This window comes from Lolium perenne, chromosome 5, assembly GCF_019359855.2.
Source record: "Lolium perenne isolate Kyuss_39 chromosome 5, Kyuss_2.0, whole genome shotgun sequence".
NCBI lineage: Eukaryota > Viridiplantae > Streptophyta > Magnoliopsida > Poales > Poaceae > Lolium > Lolium perenne.
In genome coordinates this window covers 239,690,988-239,697,806 of record NC_067248.2, presented here as the reverse complement: position 1 = coordinate 239,697,806, position 6,819 = coordinate 239,690,988, and the positions used below count along the sequence as shown (strand labels likewise).

General features: G+C 49.6%; 1 long non-coding RNA gene across 1 annotated transcript; it reads left to right on the top strand.

Moving 5' to 3' along the window:
- The first annotated feature begins 967 nt into the window (after window positions 1-967).
- Window positions 968-1,450, top strand: LOC139831386 (uncharacterized). The gene is made up of 3 exons (XR_011746112.1): window positions 968-1,061; window positions 1,159-1,228; window positions 1,345-1,450. It is a non-coding gene; the product is annotated as an uncharacterized lncRNA (long non-coding RNA).
- The last annotated feature ends 5,369 nt before the right edge of the window (window positions 1,451-6,819 follow it).

The window sequence follows — 6,819 nt, the reverse complement described above, 5'->3', positions numbered from 1 at the left end:
AGACTCCAGAGTTGTTACCACATGAGCAGACTGAAGAGCAAAAGGCATTTCTTGCGCCGAAGAAGATGTTTATTCCACCGCATACAGTGCAGCACTTTGCCGAGACGAGAATGAAGAGACCTGAGCTGAGAGCTGATTATGACCGCTCTCTTGGACAGTCCTCTAGAGCGAGCAAAGAAGCGAAAAAAGTCGCCCAACTTGGACAGCAGGATAAACAGTTCATACCCCACTTCGTCGTGCAGTCCTATGATGATCCAGAGACGGCATCGATGATCGAACGGGAGGCTAGAGCTCAGGGAGCATCAGTTGAGTACGAAGATTACTATCCAACGACTGAAGTCGTAAACAAGTATAGATACGGACATGATCTCGTCAAACCTGGCGAGCTCGCGCGTCTAGGGACTCAGATGCGAAGGTTGCATGGATGGTACCTGAGAGCCTGTCGAAGAAGTGATCGCTACCTCACGGTGTATCTTAGAGATGAGCATTACTTCCGGGGGCGGGAGGAGATAAACCTTGAGTTCGAAGAACTGTTTCAGTTATTCAATCAAGACGCCCTCGACAAAGCTGTCATCAGTTGCTACTGCCTGTAAGTGATTTATTTATGTAATTAAGTCTGTAGCTCAGCGCTCATTCATTTGCACTAACAATTATCCTCACCACATTCTTTGTGTACGCTATACATTTAATTATGCAGAATGAAGAAGCTCGAATGCAAAAGAGGCAAGCTCCTACCGCTGGGGTTCATTGACCAAGACACAGTTCATGAAGTTACAGTTCGAGACTTCGCCAAGGACACAGAGGATAACATGGTAATGTTTTTAGTGAAGCAAGCAAACAAAGATGATATATTCTTTCCCTACAACTTCAAGTGAGTGTTATATATAACATACATTATGCTTGTGCAGCTTCCACTTTATTCTCGTAATCATTGAGCTATGCTTGTGCAGATTCCACTTTATTCTTCTAATCATTGATCTTCACAAAGGAGTCGTAAATGTCATGGACTCGAAACGTAAAGAACATGCGGAATGGGCGGACATGGCTGCCATCCTCCAGAGGTAATTTCAATCAATTTCGTATTGGCATCTTCATCTGTTCTAATTCGACGATATCATCAACTAATCAATAACTCATTTACTCATTATTGCCGGGCAGGGCTTGGAAACGGTTCATCAATACTGTTCCGGGTAAATGGAAACCGGAGCTTACATTTCAAGATTACCCTGTAAGTAGTACTATATATATAGCTATGTCCGTGAAACTCTATATATGATATTGACTTTTAATACGATGCTTGATTGAAACTCTATATTAGTTTGATCGAACTATTTTTTCGTAAAGTGTATGAGGCAGGAACCCGGGAATAACTTATGTGGATACTACGTCTGCACCTTCATTCGTGACATGGCCTGTCCCAAGGGTGGGGATGCCCGTATACACCAAACTCGTGTACGATAACAAATTTTCACTTAATTAGTACCATCTATTGTATTGAGTTCTATTCATATATATATATATATATATATATACTGATCTCCTTTTTTAAATATATAGATGATACGTCTGCGGGACACTCTCATAACGGAGGATCAAATACGAGCAATTCAAGAGGAAATCGCGGGATTCTTTCTTACCGAGGTCATTACCCCAGGTGGAGAGCACTATGCGAAGCTCGTATCAATATGTTGAGCAACTTCGTAGAAGCTAATAGATTTAGTAAAGAGATCCGACTCTATATTGTAAATATGCATGCATTACGTGTACTCTGGACGATGTCTATATATATTCACGACGATATTTTTTGTGGTTTCTTGAATGATATATATGCATTGCTGAAACTCTGCCGCGGCAGAGAAACGCCCTGTTTCTCTGCCGCGGCAGAGAAACGCTGCTACAGCCTAAATCTGTGCCGCGGCAGAGAAATAGCAATTCTCTGCCGCGGCAGAGAACCTCCAGGCCCGGTTCGTACCACGAACCGGGACCAAAGGCCATCCACCGCGAGCGCCCTGGCCGCACCACGTGGCGCGGCCTTTAGGCCCGGTGCAACTTTGAACCGGGACTAAAGGAGGGACCCTTTAGTCCTGCCTAATTGGTCCCGGTTTGGAAACCGGGACTAAAGGCCCAAATGGACTGGGCCTATAGCCCCGTTTTCCACTAGTGACTCCATGTCGTCATGTTTGTTTAGTGAAGAGTTATCAGGCCATTTCTGAAACATGTCAACTGTTATGACCAATTTCCATCAGACTCGACAAGTTCTATTTCCCTAGTTTCACGCATGAATAGCTGAGAACAAACCTTACGGTACCTTCTATTTCCCTAGTTTCATGCATGAATAGCTGAGAACAAAGCTTATGTTACCTGTGGAGAATGTGATAGTACTCAACTACAGATGTTGTTTTCGGGAACAGATCATTTCAAGTACCAGAGCAGTCATACTGTCAAAGAGGAAAAACTGAAAAATGTCAGTATCGTCGAGAAATAGCAGTAGTGAACAATCATACAGCATTTAAGCAAAACATCCTCATTTTAGAGGAAAATGAGCAACAAAAAATTACGTAAAAATCAAGAGCAGACCAGCAGCACATATACATGAAATGCATTACCACCAGAGGACAAATTGATGACATATTACCCAATAAATTGAAGACACGTTACTAAGAAAAAGCCTAACATTTTAAAAGGGCGCCACTTTCCATCAAGATGTACCATAAAATGCGGAAATGGTTGATTAAAGGGATGCAAATTACAATCATAGAACTACCTAGTATGTAAGAGAGAGAACCTGCTAATCAATTCTTATAGAGACATTTCCACAAGGTTGCCATTCATGGTTTGCTTATACTCAATGATGAAACAACTTGGTAGTCGTCTTTTCTTTACTCAAGAAAAAGTTTCGTCGAGAACACGCAAGTCTGAGCGCTCCATATCTCTTAAGATGATAAGTTTACCATAATGAGCATCAAACGATACATATGTGGATCAAACAGAAAATTCACATATTATTTGCAAAAACAAGCTGATAGATCACACTTTTACACAATCACATTTATATAACCATGTAAATAGTCTTCCCTAGCGAAAAATCAGCTGCTACCTGCTCATGTACAAGGGAATTAATGATTATAGTGTCCTAGGTTATTTTCAATCAGCTACTTGCCAAATTTAATCAAATTTCAGTTATTAGCATCTCGTACACAACCAAAACAAATGAGAGGAACAGTGTCACGGCAAATAAGTTCTCGTTTTCTGTGAAGCAAGTGTACAACTTGAACTGATATTTTAGGTTTACTAGCAGTTCAAATTTAGGACAATTTGAAACAGACACTCATGCAAACCCTTATGAACAAAATTAAGAGGAACTCTGATCCTCCTCTTCCTTTGATCAGTATGTTTGATGACATACAAATTCTGGCTGGAAGCCCAAGTGAGGAAACCTTGCTAACTCAACTGAAAACAACTGATATGGATGTATAAATTAAGGGTTGTAATGATAAAATCTGACCTGTTCTACGGTCCAACTCTGGAAATACTAGCTGATGAAGCATCTATGGTCCACCCTGTAGAGAGAGATGCAATGCTCGATGTATTGATCGGATGCATATGGCGGTACATATATAGGCCACGTCCTCGACTATACAAGGAAGGAGGCGGGCCCAATAGTAAATACAAAGATATGTATCGCTATACAATAACTACAGAGGATACACATCCGGATATACAAGATATGTATCTCAACACCCCCCGCAGTCGAAGCGTCGCCTGGTCGAACGCATAGACTGGACTGGAACTCCTCAAAAGATGCCGTAGGAAGACCCTTTGTCATGATATCCACAAATTGTTGGGAGGTGGGCACATGAAGAACTCGAATGTGTCCAAGAGCCACCTGTTCCCGAACAAAATGGATGTCTAGCTTAATATGCTTGGTGCGGCGATGGTGGACCGGGTTGGCGGAGAGGTAGACGGCGGAGACGTTGTCGCAGTAGACCACGGTGGCTTTGGCGACAGGACATGAGAGCTCAACGAGGAGTTGCCGTAGCCAGGAGACCTCAGCAACCGCGTTAGCAAAAGCCCGGTACTCCGCTTCGGCGCTGGAGCGAGCGACCGTGGGCTGTCGCTTAGACGACCAGGAGATGAGCGAAGGTCCGAAGTAGACACAGTAGCCGGACGTGGAGCGACGCGTGTCTGGGCAGCCGGCCCAATCGGCGTCCGAGTAGGCGACGATGTCCGTGGCGGTGGAGGCATGGAGAGAGAGACCGAAGTCCATGGTACCACGAATGTAGTGGAGGATCCGCTTGACCGCAGCCCAATGAGGATCCCGCGGAGCGTGCATGTGAAGGCACACCTGTTGAACAGCATACTGCAGCTCGGGGCGAGTCAAGGTGAGGTACTGCAGGGCACCGACGATGGAGCGATAAGATGACGCATCCGTGGCCAGGGAACCGTCTGTGGCGGAGAGCTTGGACTTCGTGTCGACCGGCGTGGCCGCGGGTTTGCAATTAAGCATACCGGCGCGGTCCAGGAGCTCATGGGCATACTTGCACTGATGAAGGAAGAAGCCGTCGGTGCGACGTACGACCTCGATGCCGAGGAAGTAGTGCAGATGCCCCAAGTCCTTGAGAGCAAACTCAGCGCGAAGACGCTCTGTGAGCTGTCGCAGGAGGTCCGTGGAGCTGGCCGTTAAGATGATGTCGTCGATGTAGAGCAGCAGGTACGCAGTAGTGGCGCCGTTGTTGTACACGAACAACGATGCATCGGAGCGGGTGGAGCGGAAGCCGAGTTGGTGAAGAAACGCTGCGATGCGCTGGTACCAGGCGCGTGGGGCCTGCTTGAGCCCGTATAACGAGCGTGAGAGCAGGCACACATGGTCGGGGTGGGCGCTGTTGACGAAACCAGTGGGCTGCTGGCAGAAGACCTGTTCCTCTAGATGGCCGTGAAGGAAGGCGTTGGAGACGTCCATCTGATGCACGGGCCATGCACGGGAGACCGCGAGCTGAAGAACAGTGCGGATCGTCCCGGGCTTGACAACCGGGGCGAAGGTGTCGGTGAAGTCGACGCCGGCGCGCTGGCGAAAATCACGAACCACCGACCGCGCCTTGTGGCGGTCGAGGGTACCGTCCGGATGGAACTTGTGCTTGAAGACCCACTTCCCGGTGATGATGTTGGCGTGAGGGGGGCGGGGAACAAGCGTCCATGTCTGGTTCCGCTGCAGGGCGTCGAACTCGTCACGCATGGCCGCAAACCACTGTGGGTCGCGGAGAGCAGCCCGGGCAGAGGCGGGCAGGGGCGACAGTGTGGCTGCTGAAGGCGCGGAAGTCGACGCGGTGCAGACATACTCGTCCGAGGGGTACCGCCTGCTCGGGACGCGAATCCCCGCACGGGCGCGCGTGAGGGGGCCCGTCGCCGGCGGCGGAGGAGGCGGAGGCGGGGCCGGAGGCGAGGCATCGCCCGAGCTGGGGCTCGAGGGCGACGCGGTAGAGGGCGCAGATGACACGGCGGTGCCCGAGGCAGTGCTCGAGGGAGACGCGGGCGGTGTCGGGGGCGAGGCAGCGGCGCCCGAGGCGGGGCTCGAGGGCGCCACGTGTGAGCCCGAGACAGTGCTCGAGGGCGTCACGGGAGGCGTCGCAGCTGGAGTAGAAGGAGCGCGCGGGGGCGCTGCCGAGCCAGGGACCTCCACCAAGGTAGGGCCGCGACGCCGCAGACTGTCAGTCGCGGGAGGAGAAGTCCTCACCTGTTCCTGCGCAAATGGAAAACAGTGCTCATCAAAGTACACGTGCCGGGACGTGATGACACGATGAGAGACCGGATCATAACAACGGTAGCCTTTGGTGTTAGCCGGGTAACCGAGAAATACACACGGAATGGAGCGAGGTGCGAGTTTATGAGGGGTGGTGGCAGCGGTGCTAGGGAAACAACGACAACCGAAAATGCGGAGACCGTCGTATGAAGGGGGTGAGCCAAACAGGAGATTATGAGGTGTGTAATTCCAGCGAGGGCGACACGGGCGTAGGTTGACTAGGAGGGTGGCGGTGGAGAGGGCGTCCGGCCAGAACTGGGGGGGGGCATGTGGGCGTGGAACAAGAGGGTACGGACACAGTCATTTAGAGTGCGTAGGACGCGCTCGGCGCGGCCGTTCTGCTGGGAGGTGTATGGGCAGGTTAGGCGAAAGATGGTGCCGTGTATGGAGAGGAGGGTGCGGATGGTGGTGTTGTCGAACTCCTTGCCGTTGTCAGTTTGGAGGGCGAGGATGGGACGACCGAACTGCGTAGACACATAAGAATAAAAGGCGGTGAGTGTGGAGGCAACGTCAGATTTCTTACGAAGAGGAAAAGTCCAGACAAAGTGAGAAAAATCATCGAGAATGACAAGATAATAAAGAAAACCAGAATGACTCGGTATAGGGGACGTCCATACATCACTATGAAGTAATTGAAAGGGAAAAGATGCAACTGTGGATGAATTACTAAAAGGAAGCCGAACATATTTGCCTAGTCGGCAGGCGTCACATGAGTGAGCCGCCATTTTATTACATGAAAAAGAAAAGCCTCTCATTATTTGATGGAGCGAGGTGGAGCTGGGATGGCCAAGACGAGCGTGCCAAAGGTCGACGCCGGCAGAGAGCGCCCGAGGTGCAGCGTGAGTGGAGGGAGACGGCTGAACGGGGTACAGGTCGCCGGGACTCTCAGAGCGGTGCAAAACCATCCGGGTACGGGCGTCCTTTACAGAAAAACCAAACTCGTCAAATTCCACGATTCTGTAGTTATCACGAGAGAGAGTTTTGACGGAAACTAGGTTCTGAACAAGTTGTGGTGAAACTAA